The 8,878-nt window shown below is 40.2% G+C and overlaps 1 pseudogene; it reads left to right on the forward strand.

Annotated features, from left to right (window-relative positions):
• Positions 4,739–8,471, forward strand: LOC8059558 (annotated as a pseudogene).

The raw sequence follows: 8,878 nt of genomic DNA on the forward strand, positions 1-8,878 counted from the left end.
TCGAATTTTGCGACACATGTATGAAGCATTAAACATAGATAAAATAAATAATTAATTGCATAGTTCGTATGTGATTTACGAGACAAATATTTTGAGCTCAGTTAGACCATAATTGGACAATATTTGTCAAATACAAATGAAAGTGCTACTTTAGCATTTTGCAAAAAAAAAGTCAGAAAGTAAACAAGGCCTCATCTTCCGAAGAATAATCAACAACAACATGTCTTTTCCTACTTCTAGTCTCCATCTACAACAAAAACAATTCAAGCATTACTAAGAATGAACCATGGGCACAACCATCTACAAAAAAGATCACAGAAATGTTCAAAGAAATTATAAAAGGAGAATTCAATCAACTCTTAGTAGACATAACAGACAAAGAGAAATCACAAAATCTCTATAAATCATACACTCAATGTAGTTATGATAATACTATCATCTAAATACCAATAAAAAAGAACTAAACCACGAGAATTCACAGAGCAAAACATTTATACAAAATACACATTAGTTAGATGAATAGAATTATAAACTACAGGTTCACATGACAAGCAAGCAACAACTATAAAAAATATGGACTAAATGTTCCAACCAAATAACAATGTACACACAAAAAAGACAAACTATATATATACAAACAAAGAGATACTATAAGAAATACATTATGTGTTTATGTTCTGGGTATATACCTTAAGTCAAGAAAACCTTAATTCAACAAATTAAACAAGTACAATGCAATGAAGTCCTAATAGATAAAACATATATAGAGATATCAAAGTATTTACATAGATCATTCAAATGAGGAAACAAGGATAGAACTTTTCTCCAAACACCAAACAAATAGCATTGACACAATTCAATTCACTGTGCAATAAATTTATCATAAAACGAGCATTATCAAATAAAATTCTAGAACTACACATTAAAAGAGCAAAGAACTACTATAAAAAACAATAAATTTAGCAATCAATACAAAACTAAGTTGACATAGATATCAACTAAATCTAAAAAACAAATAGTTACTATAACAATAGATTGTTGGAATTTAATATGTCAAACATTAAAGGGTAAATTAAAGGATTAGGGTAAATCAAAGGATTCAACAGGACGGACAAACATAGAAAAAAAATAAGACCTAGCTCATGTGCATCACCTATAGCTCATGACCATCACCTAACCATTTGCAACCAAACTGTTTGAATTATCTAAGCACAAACACAAGTCTACCAAATATAACCAAATTACACCACAAATTAAAATTATAGACTAAGCTGTAAACACATGCCTTTGAAGATCGGCAGAAGAAAACAGCCACACGAACAGCACAACCAAAAAATCACAGGTCTTCGTGTAAAAGAAGACACACATCATCCAACCAATACAACTATCAAAAGAAAAATTAGTCAAAACATATGAGCAACAGCTAGCAACACAAAACAAAGAAATTAAAGCACAAACACAAACCCTAAAATCCATACCATCGAAACCGCCTCCCGCAGCCTGTACAATACGAATCCAAAAACAACTATTAAATCAATACAAACCATAAACGATGCACATCAAAAACAATGATTCAAAATAAAATAGAAAAAAGGCACTTACTAGACGAGTCGACCCTGCAAAGTAACAACGACAACTATATGAGAACTCATTAACCATAAGGCGAATCAAAAATTGAACTCAAATCTTCACAAATAAGCATGCCACAATCAGGATCCAACAGCTATCAAGAAGCTAGAACTAATCTACAAGACAAAAACGAGAAAACAAAAGAGATAAACAAACCCTAGCTCGTTGCCAAAATGCAAAAATACGAGGCTGACATGAGGGACCCGCCCAAAAAAGTGAAGCCAACAAATGTAAAATAGAAAGATGCGCCACATCCAAAGCATCAGATGACACAAAAATCGAGTGAGACATCCACAAGAAAAATGCTCAAGTGAGATACATATTTTTTTGTTGTTAGGCCAGTATTAAATATATTGATGTGGTACAATATTAGGACTTGTTTAGTTCGCAAAAATTTTGGTTTTTTGCTACTGTAGCACTTTCGTTTTTATTTGACAAATATTGTCCAATCACAGAGTAACTAGCCTCAAAAGATTCATCTCATAAATTACAGGTAAACTGTGCAAATAGTTTTTATTTTCATCTATATTTAATGCTTCATACATGCGATCGAAAATTCGATGTGACAGGGAATCTTGAAAATTTTTACGAACTAAACAAGGCCTTAATGAAGAGAGATGATAACAGTTTCATAGGAGTAGAAAAAGTTTTTATGGCAATGGAACTTTTCTATACTGTTTTCCAAAATATGAATGTGTTGAAAAAATATGACATTATATAGGTGTGTTTTATGTTTCAGCCTCTGTGATTCTGCACCCATATCTAATCCTCATTTATTATTTTGGTCTGTGAATTGTTCAAACATAGGCTTTCTTTAGATCCAAAAAGTTTTTGAATTTTAATACTGTAGCACTTTTATTTATATTTAGTAATTATTATTTAACCATGGAAAGCTCAAAAAATTTATCTCGCAAATATTTAATACTCCATATATATGACGCAAAATTCGATGATGGAGAATCTTAGAAAGTCTTTGGATTTTAGGATAAACTATAAGGCCTTGTTCATTTCACCTAAAAACCTAAAATTTTTCAAGATTCCCCATCACATCGAATCTTGCGGCACATGCATGGAGTATTAAATATAGATGAAAATAAAAACTAATTACACAGTTTACCTGTAAATCATGAGATGAATCTTTTGAATCTAGTTACTCCATAATTAGACAATGTTTGTCAAATAAAAACGAAAATACTACAATACCTCGAATCAAAAGTTTTTGCCAACTAAACAAGGCCTAAATAAGACCATACTAGGGTGTATGTGGCAATCACGCCTACTCTCCTGGTTGACGTGGGCCTATGCTGGATTTGCTTGGAGATGCAAAGTCCACGGACATGTTTCAACTTTCAAATGGAACGAAACGCCTTTCCCTTGCTCGAAAGAAGCAGAGTCGGCGTTGCTGACCATGGCGTGTCACGTGTGGGCGGACGGACACGGACTGGCGGGTGCGGGACGCAGCCGGTCTCAGCCGGCGGCCGGCGCCGGCGGCAGTGGATATAGCGGGACGAAGTGCCGACTCTTGAGGCACTATGCGTCTCCGGCACCTGCGGTATGCTTGGCGGGTTGGTGGTGCTGGGTGCGCTCGCTGCTCGCGCGGTCACGGACCGTGTTGGCGCGAGGCACGTCAGGTGCTCGAAGAAATGCCAGTCCATGGCACCGCCAATGGATTCTTAGTTTTCTCGCTTCCGCTTGCTTGGCGTGCTTGTGCTGTGAAGATGTGCGGCGGTGTAGGTGGTGCGGTGCGGCACAGACCTTGGTCGTCTGCCAAGTGCCTCGTAAATACACACATGTTTCCATTGGTCAGCTTGAAGACAGCAGATTATGCCTAGGTCAACAGAGTCTGAAGAACAATGCTGCAGTCGGAATTGGATTGGAGCAGTTGATGCTGCAAGTTGCAGGGACTACTTTAGTAGTAGCTCTGCATTGCATTGCGGAGCTCAAGGGATCAACAGCATTCAGCTAGATAGTTCACGCCATGAATCCCAGTGGTCTGAATTGAATCTTCACTCGTGAGCCAGGTACCTGAGATCAAGAGCAATCGGGCAGGTCCATCAAATGAAGATAGCAAATTTCGATTTATTACAAGACCAGCATTTCCTTCCTGAGATGCTGACACAATATTGGATATCACAATTAGGGCTTGTTTAGATGCAAAAACTTTTTAGATTTTGACACTGTAGCACTTTCGTTTTTATTTAACAAACATTGTTCAATCATGAAGTAACTAGACTTAAAAGATTCGTCTCGCAATTTACAGACAAACTGTGTAATTAGTTTTTATTTTTATCTATATTTAATACTCCATGCATGTGCCGCAAGATTCGATGTGATGGGAAATATTGTAAAGTTTTAGGTTTTTGGGTGGCCTTAGTTTCATCAACGGCTTGCCCTGCAACGTGATTTGTGAGTCCCAACACAGCCAACCACCTGGCGAGGCAGGCCGCAGGCCAAGAGGAAGGCTAGCACCTATTCCTGACGGCTGCACGTTACGCGTTCCCTCCAAAACTCAAAGCAAGAAGCCACCTCGGGACACCGGCCGTCAGAAGCCAAGAACTCCACCGGTTCCAAGAAGCAGCAATGTCGCTGCGTCGTTCCAGCCACACCAGCTCGGCGGACGAGACCCTGGAGGATGAGCTACTTCGCGCCATCGAGCGGGACATTCAAGAGAACGCCAGGGCCACCTCCTCCGCCCAGCAGTCGCCGTCAAGTTTGGTGCGGGGGGCAGCCAGGAGGGCTCCTGGTGTCGCCACGAACCCCTCCGACCACTTCTTGCCGACACGGAGGTCGCCGCCAAAGAAGCCCACATCTGGGACGCCGGGGAGTAGCCGGGAGGAGGGTTCTTGCTGTCGCTGCGAACGCCTCCGACCACACCCTGCCGACGCGGTGCCGGTGGTCGCCGCCAAGAAACCCACATCGGGGACAGACGTCGTCTCGCGTTCCCGGCACGTCAGGGTCGGCGCCCCGGGTGACAGCAAGAACCAGTAGCGAGGAAGAAGCCAGGCTGCAGCAGGACCAAGCGGTCCACACGAGGTCTGGTTACGCTGCGAGGAAGGGAAGCGCACTGGCGGTAGGCAGCGATGACCAAGAGCAGCCTCCATTCGCCAAGATGGAGGGGCCAATGACCGGCCTCATGGAGCTCACGAACGGGATACAGGGGCTCCCAAATCCAGCGGAGCTGCCTCGCGAGCCCTCTACCAGGTGGTCGCATGAAGATGTAAGTCCGACACCATATTTGAGTTCTTGGGATTTTCATGCAGTCTTCCACTTCTGTTTCTGATGTTTCTGATCGAGTTCTTGAATTCCTTGGGTGCCTTCATGGTTCTTTATGCTTGTTGATGACTTGTTTGGAAATCAATCACATTGGCCGCTTCGTGAATTTTTTCTTTAATATTGTGCAAGCACTGCCTGCTAGCTTGTTCTTCATGGTTCATAATAACATCAGCATGGCTTACTGCTTGAAAAATCTCTTGTGTTATTCTAACAATTTATGGATTTGAGTTTCACTTCTTTAGAAAGTATTAGCACTTGTTCAACATGTTCTTAAATAGTTCAACTCTTCATGATTAAAAGTTTACTTCATCTCAAATAAACTCATGTGGGAGTTGCCTCATCAAACAAACTGATTGAATCGTGCCGATGAGTACTTATCCCACAATTATACTCTGTTCTTAGGCTGATTTCTCGAGCAGTAAAGTGATGGATGATCCGGTCATATTGGCATCTGGATATGTAAGTGCTCATCTCTGAACATTGGTTGGTTAACCGCAATGGGTTTACCACAAATCATTTTCGCTTTTGATGACTCATGTTCTGCTGGGAAGATCCTGATAAATTATACTCTAGTTGTACTTATGTGGTGATAGATGTCCTTATTTACTTTTGATTGCACATATCCAACTCTGTCTGTGATGTACATATCTAATAACCAAAACAAGAGTAGACTTCATACATAGTTAGTATTGTTATCCAAACTTTTATTTGACTTGTTTAGTAAGAACCAATCTATTTTGATACATGAGTTATTTGCTTTTAGTTGAAGATTTAAGCAAGATGAAGTGATTTAATGAGTTCTATGGCAATTTAATTTTCTGTTTAGTCCATGCACACACTTTTTCTGAGAACAAGGCATCTCCAATGCTTCCATCACTGAGTGAAACATCAAAACTATTATTGCATCATGTTCTCAGTTTGATGTAGATTATTATATTAGTGCTTGTTTGTGATGGATTTTTTTTCCAAAGTGATGTGTTGTGATAATCTCATGATATTATGGTTAATGAAATATTCAAAAACATTTCGTATTTCCTTTTAGTGCATCTTGGGATGTTGTTCTTGGTATTAGGACATCTTGTTTCTGACAGTAGAAAAACATGGCACTTATTTCCAACAAACTGAAAATAATATCATGCCACAAGATGTAAACAAAATTTTGGTTCTGTGTCTTTTATTTCCATCTGCAATTAGTAATTTTGTTGCTTTCTGAAGTGTTGTACATTGAGAAAAAGATTGGATATGTTTGCAGTTCTACTAGAAGTTACATTACATACAGTTTATTTTGCCAACAAAGTGTTGGTATTTAATGTTCCAAATTAATGCTTGACTGTATTCTTTTATTGTGTCAATCAATTATTATGTTCTTTCTTGATCAAGTGGTTAGTTAATTCTTAGATTTCCCAGTAATTAACTTGACCAAGTAAACCAAAATTTTCTTGCCTGATTACCTGCAGTCTATTGATCGATCACACCATCTGTGGTTCTTAACGCAGAAGAATGCATGCCAAATTCCAAAGAAGACTTTGTCCCAGTCTTCCACTGCTCCAAACCACCTCCTACATGATATGATTGCCGCATGGCGCCTTGATCAAATGGCCCATTCCTCACCTAGCACTGCTGATACCCTCTCCATCCCCATGGCACCTTCAGAGGAGCAAATTCAAGATATCTTGCAAAAATTATCTGGGCATTCAGTGATGCAGGAGCAGGCTTTGCAGGAGATTCAGCTACTCTCCTAAACAACCAAGGGAGAGCAACCTTGCCTTCACAAGTGGGAAGTGCTGCTTCCAGAGCTGATAGATCTTCAGAAAAATTGGAAGTCGACATGGACACAGGAGCTGGAGGAACAGAGGCTCAGAGTAATCCAAAATTTGTCTGTTCACAGGCCAAACAGGGAGATCCTAGCTGGAGCCAATCAGCTCCCAACTGCTCTAAAGAAGATCGTCAATAAGCTACACAAGCATGGAAGTTCAGCATCATCTTTTGCAAAGGTAGCTTCCATAGTTGCCATCCTGTCAGAGTTTGACATGTTTAAGAAAGGGATACTTGATATTGGTGGCTTGAAAATGCTCCGGGATCTGCTCAAGATGAATGATGCTGCTGTAAGGAAGGAGGCTGCTCCTGCTGTCCTTGCAATTTTCCCATTTGATAAAGGCGATCCGTTGATAGAATGTTCCATGGTGAAGGATGAGATTATGATTTTGCTTGATAATTTACCAAAAGGCCCACATGTGCTCAGTGTGATTAGAGACCATGAGGTTGAATTGGTGAACATCATCATGAATGGACAGAATCTTGGACTGTTGAGCTGTGAAGGTTTTTGCTCTGCGATTTCCTTGATTAAATCCATCGCCCAGTGGAATGTTGGCATCACCAATAAAGTGAAGAATTTGGAGGATTTCAAGAAGCTCCTGCAGATACTATCAGACAAAAGAAAACCATTCCTTTCTAAGTTTCACACCCAACAGATAATCAGCATTTTATCAGAGAGGTTATCCAAGAAACCAAATGAACATATTCTCAAATGGAAAGAAAATGACGTAAGTATACGATACTCTTAGCTTCAGATATTAGATTATTATTTTGTATTTTCTTACATGTCTATCTACTGAAATCGCAGACAGAAATGGATTTCCCTCTCTACGCCGAAGTAACCTTTGGACGTCTGATATGCACATCAAAATTGGTAAGATTTTGCTAGGAAGATAATATAGTGCTTGTTAACTATGTTTTTTGGGGGGCCTTTTAACTATGTTAATCACACAACCGATTGCTTTTCAGAGAAGGAGGTGGAATGATGTGAGGCTTATCCGCAAATTGAGGCTTTTGAAAGTACATGAGCAAGAAATGACTGCCATGGAATTCCGAGATCGCTATGAGACCTGCAGGAAGGGTAAAGGCATTCCGAATCCACCATATAAAGTCATCAGGGTCTTGTTTAGTTCCAAAAAATTTTACAAAACAGGCACTGTAGCATTTTCGTTTGTATTTGACAAACATTGTCCAATCATGCACTAACTAGGCTCAAAAGATTCATCTCGTCAATTTCGACCAAACTGTACAATTAGTTTTTATTTTCGTCTATATTTAATACTCTATATATGCGTCTAAAGATTCGATGTGATGGGGAATGTGAAAAATTTTGCAAAATTTTCTGGGAAGTAAACAAGGCCCAGGAGCAGTCGAAACAATGATCAGAAGTTAGGGCACGAGGAGGGACACGGTGATAACTTGATCCCAGAATTCATGGTTTGTTCCTTGTGCGGCAAGCTGATGCTGGACCCTGTTGTAACTGCGACAGGACAGGTATTTCCATACTTGCCACTTTACTGCATCCCCTGCCCCCTCGTTTTGGAATGTGTCTAATGTTAGTCTCTTTCTAGACCTTTGATAGGTTCTGCATCAAGTTCTGGTTTCTCATGAACGGGCATGTCTGCCCCAACACTGAAGATCTAGTCTCACCAATTATACTCCGGAACCACCGAGTTAGTGACTATGTCAAAGTCTGGATGAAAGTTGATGCAGAAGTGAGGGACAAAGAACATTCCAGGGCAATAAAAATCTGAGGCACACGGTTCCTGACTCTGTAAGAAGGGCTTGAAGCTTTCTTTGGATGACGCCCTCGGATGCTGAATCTTTGACGATATGAGCTATTCTTTTTGATTGTCCTACTCGGTATCCCTCCAAAATTGTTTCTTGGAATGTGCGTGATCAGTGGTCTGAATTCCATGGCACGCCAAAATTCAGTTGGCACTCTTGTGGATTCTTGCCGGGCTGAAACTGTTTTTATCCAAAAAACAAGATGTCGTTGGTCTCTCAGCGAGTCTTGCTCTGTTCACTTGGGTCAGATTTTGTTATTATGTTGAACTTCCTTGTGCGGGAGCAACCGGTGGAATTCTTGGTTGTTTGGCGCCAAGGCCTTAGGTCTTGCCAACCCAACTAGGTTGGACTTTCACTGTCTGTCTGTCGAGTT

The sequence above is a fragment of the Sorghum bicolor genome, chromosome 4, assembly GCF_000003195.3.
Source record: "Sorghum bicolor cultivar BTx623 chromosome 4, Sorghum_bicolor_NCBIv3, whole genome shotgun sequence".
In the NCBI taxonomy this organism is placed as follows: domain Eukaryota; kingdom Viridiplantae; phylum Streptophyta; class Magnoliopsida; order Poales; family Poaceae; genus Sorghum; species Sorghum bicolor.